Genomic DNA, 14467 nt, shown 5'->3' on the forward strand with positions numbered 1-14467 from the left:
CATGATATTTGAAGATGGCTATCATATCTCTACTCAATCTCCTCTTTATCAGGCTCAACATAACCAATTCCCTCAACTGTTATTCATAAAGTTTGGTTCCCAGACCCTTTATCTTGGTCATTATTTCTGCCAGTTTTTCTATGCCGCCTCCCCTCCCCAGCCTTACACAACAATAATGTTTAGAGGATTTCCCCTAAGCCTAATTGTCACATGTGTTTTGTGGGGGGTGATGGTTTTTGTTGGGATGGCAGCTGGGAAGCGAAGGGTTAACCCCGCTTCCTGTGCGCTGCTATCCTGATGAAAACCAGCTCCCCCCCCCCCACCCTTCCAAATGTGGAAATCAGACTTCTAAAAAGAGCTCCCATTGGCACTACTAGATTGAGTCTAGAAACTACTTTTTCTGTGGTTGGTTTGGCCTCTCTGTCAATAAATAACAGAGAAGAGGGAAGTAGGGGAGAAATCAAATACAGAGTCAGTTAATCATAGAAGAATGCATAGTGTGGAGATTTTGTGAGGGCTGAATGCATCCTTGGTGCAATATCTGTAAATTAAAAGAGTATATCTGGAAGATATACCACAACTTCAAAGATAACTCAGTCAACTTGGAAACTCCCACACATGCATGTTATTATCTTACTTGTGACATACAGTACTTCCCGTATATCACAAGCATGCAATCCACACTTTGTTATCCTCTTCATTCATTGAGGATTTTAAACTGAAGTCACAATGAGTTGGCTATATTAAAACCATTCGCAATACGTACTGCTCTGGCAACCTGCACAGGAAAATGAGCTGACATAGAGAATCACAGGAGAACATTGTGATTGTGAGATCTTGGACTTTTTGTCTTGCCTTTAGTTTCAAAAGCCCTGTAAGATAATCATGTCCACCTCTAATAATTTAAAAGCTTTCCTGGATTAAAATTAAAACAGCAATAATTGATCGGGGGGTGGGAGGAGAGAGATTTTGATGGGGAGGGTGAGCAAGCAAGGTTCAAGGTTCTTGGACACATTCAAAATTAAACTGCCAAAAAGGGATTCTGGTGGGAGATGGACTATGACATTGTATAATTATACAAGTTGTATAAAAGTGCTTTAAATTTATAGGGAGAATAAAATAAGCCCTTAATTAGCAGCACATATCAGTTATAAATGCTTCACCCTTTAAAAACAAAACAGATACCTGGTTTGTTTACTTAATATATAGACCCACTTAAATATTTACAAAAAGTAATCAGAAACATGGCAGTGGGTGGGGGGCACAGAGGCAAAAGTGGACAGAGCAATAAATGTGAATCTTACCTTTGTCTGGTAAGCTAGTTCCTTCACACTCACATATCCCTCTCTATCCTCCCAGCGAGCATGAAGTATTGGCAGAGTTCAAGGACTCCTTCAAGCCAGGCAAAAGCACTCAGCGATGGTGTGGCTCAGGGCTGGTGAGCGGTGTTGGCTCAAGAGGAGTTGTGACTTGGGAAGAATACCCAGAAACAGATAGAGAGGGCCACATTTGGGCCCCTGGGACTGAGATTTCCCATGCATGCCTTTGTGGCACTCCTGCAGTTGTTCAGTGAGGGCTACTAGTCTCTTGACCAACTGATTGCATATATTGGAACACTATAAAGAAGAGAAGCTATTCTTCTCGTGACCCTGCGCAATTGTTTAGGTCATTTGAGGAGGCCCTGCTACATGTCCTCCCACCAGTTGTCAGGATCATGTAGCAGGAATTTCTCTGTTGCCTGTGCCTAGGTTGTGGAATACCCTGCCTTGGGAAAGTCATCTTTTTTTACTCCCTGATGGAAGTTCTGCATGAAGCTGAAGGCTCTATTGTTCTGGATAGGTGATTTTGATCTGGTTTTTGCCTGATTCCCCACTGCAAAACACAATCTTCTTTTGCTATTGCTGGGCTGATAACTGACACCACTACTGGACTTTATTTCAGACCTTCAGCTGCATGACATAGCCTAGAGTCATAAAGGCTAATCTGACCAATCAGATGACTCTCAATGATGACACAGTGGAGCATCAGTTGTTGCCACGGAAATACAATCAAACAGAGCATCACCCTTAAGGCAGCTTTGAGGTGGGGCAGTGCTATTAGGACTTAGCCATAAAGCCAGGCTAGTGGCTGAACTTCTTCCCTTCATCTTCAACTCAAGAGTGACCCCTAGATAAGGAGGGCTGTCCATCTTCAAATTCTGCATTATCCTTGAGGGAACGAAATAACATATCCAAAAAGTCTACCTCAGACAGGAACTGAAGAACTGTCCCAGATCAATCAATTTAGAAATGTGAGTAAGCCTACAGTTATTTCTTTCTTGCTTTAGAAATGGAGTGCTGGTTCTTTTAGAAATACCTTGAGTACTACCAGCAGAGTGGTTTCTTTTGTGTAAATATTACATGTAACTTAGCAAATTAAGAATTAAAAATAAGTAACTCTTCAAGGGAAACCAGGGAATATCAAGACTGTTTTGAGGATTTATATAAAAACCAACGCTGCAATCCTATACACAGTAACATGGGAGCAAGACCCACTGAACTCAGTAGGGCTTTCTCTGTGTGGAGATGAGTGAACATTTAAATACAAACTTAACTAAGCCACATTTTCTGAAAGAAGATGTGAACCAAAACACAGCCATCCTTCATAATTCACTTTTCTAATTTTGCAATGCTGTTGTCCAGCCACTTAATGTGTACAGAAATTCTTCTACAATATGAGTTGGATTCCCATCAGCCTCCACGAGCATGGCCAATAGTCAATAATATGAATTTTCAAAAAAGACAATTTCCCTTCAAACCAGATGTTAGAAACAAAGAAAAGTGAATAGATGCATCTGTGCTAGAGCATTGCATTTTTACTGAGTTATTATCCCACATCTGTAGACTTTTCTTTTTTCCATTCCCAAGGTAGAAGGCGGAGTTGGACCAGATCCTTATTTGGGTTGCCAAAAAAACATGGTGGTAACTAAAGCTTTCACCATACACCAAGTCCCTTTGGGATATAGTGTTAAATGAAAAAATATGTGTACATTTTGGAAATCTAAAAAGTGAGTAGAAGGAAATGTTTGCTGTTCTAGCTTTATTGGGATCTTAAAAGTCAGTTGGAAGGCAGTGAACAGGAAGTGGGGAAGCCTTTCTATTAACAAAGCTGGATATTAATTTGAAAGTGTGCTAGATAGCTAGTCAATTGAAGCCAAATAAGCTGATGCTTAGTGTTGTCCCTTTCTTACAATAATGTCTCATTGTGCCCTCTCCCTTAATTATGTCTCATGATAATTCAAAGCTGAGAGGAATTTTGCCAATAGGTGTGCTTCTAGAAAGCTAGTGGTGTAATAGCTAAAGTTCCAAACGTAACCTCACTTAACTTGTAGTAAGCCCCATTGAATCCAATAGGACTTACTTCTGAATAGACATTGTTAGGATGGTGCCATAAGAGCGTGAGGTGGACACCCTCTGGCTGAAGGTCTAGATCAATGTTTCCCATACTTGGGTCTCCAGCTGTTTTTGAACTACAATTCCCTTCATCCCTGACCACTAGTCCTGCTCGCTTGGGATGATGGAAGTTGTTGTCCAAAAACAACTGGAGACCCAAGTTTGGGAAACACTGGCCTGGATTCTATGCTATGTTAATTCAGCATTCAGTCCATCCAACAACATCAGTTTACAGAAGGAGAGTCTTGTGTCTCCTCCTGCACCCACTTGCGCCCTTGGAAGGCTTCTATGGAAGCTAAGGTGTGGGGAGAGTCCTGAACAATACAGGATGGAGTTCATGAGAGGTGCATGGGGAAGGAGGGTACAGGCAATTTTCCTTCTGTGAGCTTCCTTTGCTTAACTTATTTAAGATGCAAGCGAATCTCACAAACCACTTCCTGGAAAGTCACTATTTCCTTAGTTCTCAGCCTTCTGTATGGATACTCAGCAAGTAATTATGGAGGACTGTTTCAGAGGGATGAGATTAAAAATATGTGTGAAGTACTAAGAACAGAAGAAGCGTCCTCCTGGTGGTGAGTCTCTTGAGTCCAGTCTCCAGTCTTCAGTCTCCACCAATGGTCAGGCGGGTCATTTCCAGGCAACCTCTTTACTGAGCATTCATCCTGGTTCATTTGCATAAAGTTGGTGGGAAAGATTAGACAGTGTTGGCTATTGACTAAGCATTCATTGTGATTTGTTTTGGGGGAGGTCATACAATGTTGCATCAAGCAAATATTATTCCACAATAAGCCCTTTCCTTATTGTCAGAAATCTGATGGTGGGGCAGGTTAGGTTTGTTGCACAAGAGAACCAAATCAAGTTTTAATTTCACAACCTGAATTTGTTGGCATATATTTGAATCCCACCCCCAAACAGAGATAGTCAGGAAGCGCCCCCAGATGCCCCCAGGATACCCAGAAGCAACCACCAAAACTCTCTTTTGCCCCACCATCTATGATTCAAAGATATACTGCCTCGGTACATGGAGTTTCTTGTCAACCGTGCTTGGAAATGCATTGTATACATGTTAAGTGTTCTGCTAAAAAGATTAGTTCCTGTTACAAGCCTGGGGGACCTTAGCACCCCAACCCCAACTCAGTGTCTGGAGAACTACAGGTTTCACATCCCTGTTCTGTTGCTCCAATAATCTCTACACATCTTCATGCGGGGCTGAAGAAATAAAGATATCAAGGAAGCAATAAGGAATTCCACAGAAAGAAAAGGCCAGTTGCTCTGGACATTGTCGGCTTGTCATCATCAGCTCAGAAGTGAGTGCATCACTGCCTGCTTTTCAGAGGGATGGTTGGTAACTGCAAGGCCTGCCAAACAGCAAGATACTTAAGCACCAAGTGTGGTGGTGACAAGCTGACATTCCCCAGAGTAAGTGTGAAGGCTCATGGTGGTGCCCACGGCTAAAAGACAGGCTGTAGTTCTACCAAAATAATGGTTATCCTAAATGTCAGTCATAAAGACAGCTCAGGGTACACATGCAAAAATAAAGGTTGCTGGGTGTTGCTCTCTTAAATGGGGACACACGCTCTATCTATCATCTATCTTTTGTTTGATTGTAATAAGTGGTTTACAAAAAAATCAACATAAACCAGCTAATTTCCATTCCTCTCACCAAACCTTTCTTTGGCAGGTCTGCTTAATCCTGAAGTCTCTATGTCCAAGCCATTTGTGCTACAGATGAACTCAGGTTGCACTTGAATTCTTCTTGACCATATTCACTCTTTCTTGACCTGTATGTAGCACAAAGACTCAATTATTTTCAAATCTATCTATATCTATCTATCTATCTCTATCATTCATCTTTTGCTTGATTGTAATAAGTGGTTTTGAGTGCTCACTGGAAGGACAGATCCTCATGAGCAGAGAAGACTCCCTGGAAAAGACCCTGATGTTGGGAAAGATTGAGGGCACAAGGAGAAGGGGACGACAGAGGACGAGATGGCTGGACAGTGTTCTCGAAGCTACCAACATGAGTTTGACCAAACTGTGGTAGGCAGTGGAAGACAGGAGTACCTAGCATGCTCTGGTTCATGGGGTCACAAAGAGTCGGACACGACTAAACGACTAAACAACAACAACAATAAGTGGTTTACAAAAGAATCAACATAAAACAGTTAAAAACAGATATATAAAACATTCAAAAGATAATTAACCTGCATTTGCCAAGGTAATGTGAATACTTGAGTAGGGCAACTTTTGAAGGAGAAAATTGGAAGATGGGGGGGGGGGGGAGAGTGCTTCATTCTTCCTTTGTGTATTGAATAACTCCTGAAAATCTTTGCCAACATTGGTTTTCACAGTCCCAGAGGCTGACTTGCAGGTAAGTGGGCAGGTTAAAAAAAAAGTGGTGGTAGAGCAGGGAAGAACTAGCATGTTTAATTAGTCCTAGACTCACTCTCCCAAGACTCATCCCCAGCACCCCCTCTCTACTGGAAGCATCACTTCACAATTCCTGCATTAGTGCTGCAAGAGAAATACAGAAACCGGAACTCTGTGTTCATCTTATAAAATGGCAGTTTTGCCCTTAGCTTCCCTTAAATGTGATTTTTTTTTTCATTTTAAATGCAGGATTCTGTACATTTCCCATGCTGGTTGGATTAAACATATTCTTAAACTTTTCAGATCTGGGGAAGTCCTAGAGCATGCAAACTATGATTAGAATTCCAGTTTATGGAAGATCATTGACTGCCAGGCTTTATTGAAAACCTGATGACTCACAATGAGCTGGAAAGGCTGTGGGCTGGTTTTCTTTTTTTCTTTTTAGTTGGGCATAGCATACAACAGTTTGGGAAGAAGAGAGGGAGCAATAAGGGGAAATAAAGTACCTGTTTATTTGGTAACTTGTAGTAATGGAGCATTATTGAATAATCACCCATGTCAAAAACTCCCTGCTGGGGAATGCTAGTCTGCCAGAAAAAAGTATAGCCTTCTCTCTATTATGCTAGTATACTATGTTCAATTTTAAAAACAGCAACAACAAAAACCCTTATGGGAATTGTAATGGGTATGAGTTACTCGTGCGTAAACTGGTGCCTCTCTAGGCTAATTAGCCTTGTTAAACCTTTCTGACTGCACAGCCCTTTCTCATCGTGGCTGCCTCAGTTGCTGGCAGAATCCGTCAGTGGGCGTTTCTTGAACCTCTTCCAACATAAAAGTTGTTTGACACCCAGTCTCCTCCTCCTCTCACTGCGCGGGAGTCTTCTGCGCAGGGAGGGCGTGGGTAGTGGAGGACCTGTGCCCTCCTCACTGAGGTCCAGTGAAGAGTCCTGGAGCCCTCTCTCCGATTCCCCCATCTGCCCCCCTTTATCCCTGGTGTTGCGCTGATTTGTTTCCCCCTCTACTGAGCTGTTTCTCCCCCTTCTGCTGGGTCCTTCGCCAGCATCATCTAGGAGCCTCCCCTTCGCCTCTCGCTCCGATGTCAGTTCCCTGACAGGAATATTTGATCATGCAACACATACCTTTTCACCTCTTTGGCTATGCCTCAGTTTTCTCACTCTGACTTGGCTTTGTGACATCATCATGTTGTCGAGTTTGATTGACTGCATGGTGTTATTGCAAAGCCAAGTCAGAGCAAGGGCAGAATGCTTTCAGAATCTTTAGCTATCTGCATATCTGCTTCTAAGTTCTAAGAAAAAGTGAGGGTGGGAGGGTTTTATCAGGAATTTCAAAGGAAGTAGAAAGGGTTTCAACACACGAAGTGGTTCAGTCATCCAAGGGTAATACTGCAAAAAACTTCTGAATGTGTAGTTGCTGAAAAAGTTGAATATAAGTTGAAGAGAATCAGATTAGACAGACACATATTTTATAAGCACCTTTCAGGCAATATGGAGATGACTGTGATCTACCCTAATAAAACATCTGGAGTTCTTTCACCTCAACCTTTAAGAAGTGGTTTGTAGCTTCTCAGCTCCTATTATCCTAGAACAAAGAGATCTTGATGAACTACCATTGTTGTGAACAAATTCTCTTTTCGCTTGTAATGGCGTCCTGTATAAATGCCACTTTCTTTTGGAAATAATTGCTAGCAAATGACTGAAAACAATGGCTTCCTTTTGCAGTTCTTATGGAGATGTGAAACGGTGATATCACTTCATAACTAGGAACATGATGAATTGTTTCCTTGAGGTTTATGAATCACTTCTTTGGTTGTGACCTCCATAATAGACTACAAACCAAATGCCAACTTCAAAAATAACCATTTTGGTTGTTACCATTACTCAGAAACAAACACCATAGCTTACTTTTATTGGCTAATAATGTGAAAAACCCAAACGTTTAACAGAAAATAAATAAATAGGTTAGGTAGGAGATTCTGCCAATCTAAGACACAGAGATTTTCAGAGACCCATTTGAATGTTTGTGTCAGAGCAGCGACTTCCTGAGTAACTTCCTCCTGAGTTTTCCTGGTGTAATGGGAGTATTGCAGGATGGGGGGAACTGCACACATTACAGAGGAATGCACAAATTTGTCACTGAGTGTGTGCTCTACAGGGATATGTAGCTCATCGTGAATCCCTGATGAATGTACCTTGATTATATACTGCACACAGGTAGGTTTGCACTTTGCTATTGTAGGAGTACACTTGCAGCATCTAGGGTCCGTGGCTTGCATTGCAAACTTGCATTGCAAACTTTTTTGATGCAAAAGGGGGAGTTTTGGAGATGTGGCTTAAAAGTTTCAAAGATAATTTCCCCTTCTTCATCTAAGTGGCTTTTTAGCTTTTATTTTTTCTTCTGTCTTTAGCTGTGCTAGAATGATGGTGAAAAGTTTTCTTCTTACTCTGATTTGGCTCTGTGACATCAGGTAGTCTAGGCATAGTAAGCGTGGTGCCTTGTAGAGGTTGTTGGACAAAAACTCCCATCATCCCTGACCGCAGGCCATGCCAGCTGGGGCTGATGGAAGTTGGAGTTCAACAATATCAGGATGGCATCATGTTGGCTACCTCTGACTAGTCAGACCTTATTTACTATGTAGGGTCACCATCACAAAGCCAAGTCAGAGAGAGGGTAGTGCTTGCTGCCCTCGCTCTACTGCTGTGCAGACACAGGAAAATAATTTCCCTGATCAATAATATGGCGTACTGACACTGTCACTACCAAGGCTAAGATGGATGGCCATTTCATCCCTGTTTCCACCTCACCCCCCCAAAAAAAATCACCGAAACTTTCTTCAGCTTAGATGTAGTATACGTAAAAGCTGGCAGAAGAAGCAAAATATAGAGCAATGTGATTATAGCCACAAAAGAAAAACAAATCTGAGAAACAAGCAATGTCAAGGGCTGGCGATGTTGTGCTGTGGTATTTGGAGAAATGAAGCTATCAGTCCAGTCAGGAAAATCCACTTGTCTTGAACTGCTAGCATTGTGGTTGGCTGAGGGACTGAAATAAAACACACGCTTTCACAATTGTCTGCATGTGCTATCTGGTCTTTACTCAATGTGTATTTTGAGATTAGGGTGCTCAAAATTCTTTTGGAAATGTAAGGGGTTTGTTTGTCAGACTTGCCCAGTGTCAAACAATGAATCTGCAGTTCAATTGATATTAAAACAAATGTGGTTACTTTCCTTTCAAATATTGGTGGGCATGACTCAGACCGTGGAGGAGAAGCTGAGGTCAGGCCAGAAGCAGGATGTAGCCACATGTACAGATACACACACACACACACACACACACACACACACACACACACCTATATATACACATACAGTATATCTATATCTCTCTCACTGGGCCAGATAGGAAAGAAGCCTTATCTGGAGAAGCTTCTAGCAACAGTTCACAAATTTTAATTTTTTATTTATTTTTTATTAAAAGAACTGTCTCACACTGTTAGCTGTGCTTTAGAATTGTTTTTATACCAAACCCCAACATATAAGGTTTATTCACCAGAATTAAATAGGCGACTCTCAGTACTCATTTATCATTTACAAAAGTAAAACTCAAACTGAAATCATTTTGGTAATTCAGGTATCCAAATTGCTTGCAGCAATTGTAGGATGACAGCAGTTCTGTCTGAAGTTTGGTTGATCCTACCCTGTGCTGAGGGAGTGGGGGGAACAGGAAAATTCATGATAGAAAGGTACATGCTTCTAGCAAATCTCAGTGGATGAAAGAATCTAGATTTTCCTTAGCATACAGCAAGGACGAAGAATGTGTTGTAAACCACACTGTGATCCTTGGATGAGGGGTGGCATAGAAATTCAATAACTAATTAACCAGCCAACTAACTAGCCAACTAACTAGCCAACTAACTAACTAACTAACTAACTAACTAATAGTCATATCTCATCATCCCTGACCATTGCCCATCCCTTTGCCAGGGATGCTGGTCTCCAATAACATCTGAAGGTCCACAGCTTTCTCATCCCTGGAAGAAGACCTCAGTTTGTGATGTCGCTGACTGCTGCAGCCCTTGTTTCTTTTCTCTCACCCCTTTCTCTTGTTCGGTCTCTTCTCTCCCCCCCCCCCCTTCTGCCCACTTAAGTTTTTATAAAATTGGTGGATCATTTCCTAACTATGCAGTGGATCTGGAGGCTCAAATGGCTGTTTGAAAGGTCTGTGTTGTTTGTTCGTTGTTGTTTTCCCAGCAACTATCATCAGTCAAACATTGTGTTGTTCCAGCAGCACTTCTCATTTAGCCGGGAGGAATAGCTTTAGGATTGCTAAGTGTCTGGAGGGTGTTGGCTACTAAGACATGTTTTTTAAGCAGGCCATAATAGTTTCTACAGCTGTTAACAGTTCCTAGAAGAAAGGCTGCATTATTCGCCTGTGTTTAAAATGTGCATGACTGGCATTGCACAGAAGTCAGATTGGGAGAATGTCATACCCCCCCCCTTTTCTAATTTATGTTTTGTGAAACTTGGCCAGGAAAGACTTCAATAACTAGAGAAATTCTTTTCAATCAACATGTGGTACATTGTATTGTTATAATTGCTCAGACCTCACCATGAAAGTTGTCTTTGTATGTGTAGATGTACAATCTGTACTGTTTTGTTTTTTATTTATTCTGCATTCTTTATTCTAATGTGTGTTCTTCTCCTTTTTTTCCTTCCAGGCCAGAAAGATTGTTATTGAGCTCTGCACAAAGCTGAAATAATGCTGTGTGTTAAAAAATGTGAAGAATTTAAAAAAGTTATAAAAATTTATAAGTTGGCTCGACGCTGAGGAAATTTCTGCATATTTTAATATAAATAGGTAATGCAAATATTTGTTCTGTGCGTTCAGAGATGCTCTCTGTTTTCCAAAAGTACTGGTATTTAGTTCTGATTCCGATAAAGCAGTTGCAGTTCATTTTCGCTGTTGATTAATGACCAAAATGAATGTCATTCCAAAAGTCATAGCACTGATATGGTTAATTGCATAAAGTACAGCAGTGAAGTGCAAAACAGAGAATAGTTTCAATGTGTAAACAGATTCGCTGTGTACAATTGACATCTACCAACGTTAGGGCCGGCACTATGCAGGCAGCAGCTTGAGGGCAGTACACTTAAAAGGACACCTGCAGTGCTACATGAACTCTACATGAATCAGCAGAGCAGCCCAGAGTCCTCAGTGACATCAAAGAGAGACCCAGAATGCACTTGCAGATTTCACAGAGATGCCCTGGCCTCATTTAGTAACGGTGGTAAAAGTTCTTGAGCTGGCCCTGACTTAAATGAATGGAAACAGTCCCATAGAATTCATGACAATTTGCGCTCATGATGGTTTTGAGACTGTTATACTGTTGCATCTGTCAATGTTTCAGGGCGGACTTACTGTTCATTGCAGGGCCCTTAGCTTTCTTCTGAAATCTTGTAATTTTTTATACCACATATGTTCCAGGCATGGTTTTCCCTCCACTTTGGTTGCACTATAGTGCAGGAGTAAAACTTCCACATGGCAATAATGCAGTAACACTGGAGAAGCATAACTACCATATTGGCCTGGATATAAGCCTCACTTTCCCCCAAAATTCTGACTTTGAAAAGTTAAAGTGCTGCTTATATTCGCGACTGTACAGTATACAGCCAGGGGTGTGGGGCAAACAGCGCCAGGAGCGTGGCACTGGGGCGCCCACCCTGTGCATATTCCCCGTCCTCTCCCCCAAGGCCAGGAAGTGAGAGAGCGAGGAAGGGGAAAGGCCACCAGCAACGTAGTATGGCTCCCCCCCTCCCCCCCGCAGTATGCAGCCAGGAGCAGTGAGGAATGGAGCGGCTTATATTCGGGTATTTTTTCTCCCCCCCCCCCCAATTTTAAAGGTGCGGCTTATGTTTGGGTGTGGCTTATATTTGGATCAATACGGTAATACAGTGGAATGGTGTGTGGACAGTCTGGTATAAATCCACCATGATTATGCTATTACTGCATCAATCATAGAAACAGAATTGTAGAGCTGCACCCCTTGCCGGTGCATTTTCATTATAGATATATCAGTAGATAAGCATGACATTGGTGATGCACATTGACACAGCAGCTATAAAAATGGAGAGCCATTAAGCGGAAATCATAGCCGATTTAAGAGGTACACAACTAAAAACGTAATGGGAGCTAGATCTGGAATGAGGAAGTAGGAGTTGTGAGTAAACATGACAAGAGACAGTATAGATCTGGGCCACAATTTCTCAGGAAATAATGTTCTGATAACTTTTCTGGGAATTTTCTTAGTCACCTCTTGAATGTTTTTGAATATTCTAGGACAATAATACCACCACCACCTTTTGCTGTCCATAAATGTGGTGAAGAATTTTGAGAATTTGTTTTGTGCAAATCTGAGGGATCAAAAGAATCTCCCTCTCTCCCTGTCTGATTGAAGAGTGCCAAGAATAGTTACATACACAGCTGGAAAAGAAATGGAAGGTTTGAGGAAGCAATGGGCAAGGAAATGGGAGTAGCAGAAAGTGACAACTGATCCACTCTTCTAAAAACAATGAAACAAATCTCTCCTTTGAAGGGTAACACTGTGACCTCAAGTGGGGTACTCTGGAGCTCAATTTGCCCAAAGAGGGCCAGGCCACCCATGTGGCAAGGTGATGTGAGTGCCTCAGGCAGCAGGATCCACAGGGGCAGCAGATCTGAGATATGAAGAACTACAGAAGGGAGAAAGGGGAAGTCCTGTTGTGCAAGCAGAAGTCTGTTCCACTGGTAGACAGACACAGATATCACCCAGTATCACCTAGTTTGTTTGTGCTAAGCCACGGTTTAATAAACAATTGCTTCTTAAACCATGACTTAGTGTAACTCTGGTTTGTTTATTGCCACCAAATCCATGGCTTACAAACTTTGGTTTCTTTTAAGTTTTTAACTATGGCTTGGCATTATGTGTGAACACAAGCAGCCTTCCTTAACCATGGTTTGTTTGGCCACTCTATTGCAGATGCTTGCCAAGCTACAAAGGCAAGAACAGATGGAAAACAAACATAATTTGGAGAAGCAAGCTATGGTTTGTTGATCATCCATTAGACAACTCATGGTTAACCACAAACCATGGCTTAGAATAATGTGAGAGCCAGGCTAAAGTCTCAGGACTGGGAGATCAGACAACCTAGAATCCTAGAACTGTGGAGCTGGAAGGGGCCCAAAGGATCATGGGAACTTGTGCCATTAAACAACTGTTTTGTTCTGTTACTAATACATCTTCCGCACCCTTTTTTCCTGGCTTCATAATTAAGTGTGCACATTTCCTTCCACCTCATTTGATTCTTTTTTCATTTGTTGGGGTTTTAGTCCTTTGTAATTTCCTAGTAGTGAGTTAGCGATTGAGTGGGCTGGTTGTTGGTCTTGTGGCTGGAGAAGTTCATCACATTCTTGAAATGGAAAAAAAAGTTCTGTTAACAGTAACATAAAAGAGAACTTCTCTTCAGCAGTGAAAAAGGAGAAGGAAACGGTTACTAGGACTAGAGTGATTTTCGTTTCTAAATTTGTCTCTTCCTCGGAAATGTCCCTACAATTCTTTCAATATAATACACACACACACCCCAAGCTAAGCTTATTTCTGATCTTAGAGTCTGACAGCTGACGTGGGGTAGGGATTGAAGCAAAGGACATTCCATTGCAGATTTCCCTCCCCCCCCCCTAAATAGCAGGCAGTGAAGGGGGGGGGGAACATGCAATGAGATAAGATCACATCACTGCTTTGGCTTACTAAATGTTACAAAAGAGAGCAGAAGAATAGAAGTGGGGACACAGGTTGCAGTAGTCGCATATCAGCCACCATGTGTTGTTCCAGCATTAGGCTTCAGTTGAGATCCAATGCTTCTAGATCATGATGCACGTACGTCTTCCAAAAAACTACAAGATGCCTAGAAATGCCACCAGCTTGTGATCGGATCCTGTTCTGCTATAAATGCTAACACAGTGTTTCCCACAGTGAGTGATACTGCCCCCTGGGAGGTGCTGGAACAATTTGGTGGGTGGTAGTAGCAGCCTCTGGTGAAATTGGGGGGTACTGAATAAAAATAAGGAGGCAGTGGAAGCAAAAAGAAATAAGAGAAGAAAATTTTGAAAAACCGTTTGTACATGTTTCATCTGTTGTATAATGACGCTTACCTATGTAACGTGGAGTTAAAGTCGTAGTGATTACTTTATTTTCCAAAGAAACACATAAAGTGCAAGTTAAAACCAATCAGTGGTCAAGTCCGCTGACACAAATTTGTCACTGCATCTTTTCTGTTTGCTCACTTAGAGAAGGTAGATTTCGGGGGGGGGGGGTGCTGAGTACTTTTTTTTTTCTGAAAAGGGGACAGTACAGTAGGCCAACTAAGTTTAGGAACCTCTGTGCTAACACATCACAATGAGAAGTAACAGTCAACCTTAGCTAAGATACAGCAGTTGTAAAACTGCAGTTGAAGTGGGTGCTGAGAAGCACCGTGCATTTTCAAAACTGAATGATGTAAGTTTGATTTTGTACAAAATACAAAATTAGGCACGTCCCTCTGATACAGGTCTGGCCTTCTTTGAAGCATCTCATGTACCATGCATCCTTGTTTTGTACAGTGTCAGTTAAGCAT

At 41.8% G+C, this 14467-nt stretch overlaps 1 long non-coding RNA gene across 1 annotated transcript; it reads left to right on the forward strand.

Annotated features, from left to right (window-relative positions):
* Window positions 1-1982: 1982 nt before the first annotated feature.
* On the forward strand, window positions 1983-14082 carry LOC308477030. Its single transcript, XR_013986350.1, has 5 exons — window positions 1983-2290; window positions 3892-4053; window positions 5113-5214; window positions 10537-10676; window positions 12156-14082. It is a non-coding gene; the product is annotated as an uncharacterized lncRNA (long non-coding RNA).
* Window positions 14083-14467: the final 385 nt, after the last annotated feature.

Source organism: Podarcis pityusensis (genome assembly GCF_964106645.2).
Source record: "Podarcis pityusensis genome assembly, chromosome: 5".
NCBI classification, from domain to species: Eukaryota; Metazoa; Chordata; class Lepidosauria; order Squamata; family Lacertidae; genus Podarcis; species Podarcis pityusensis.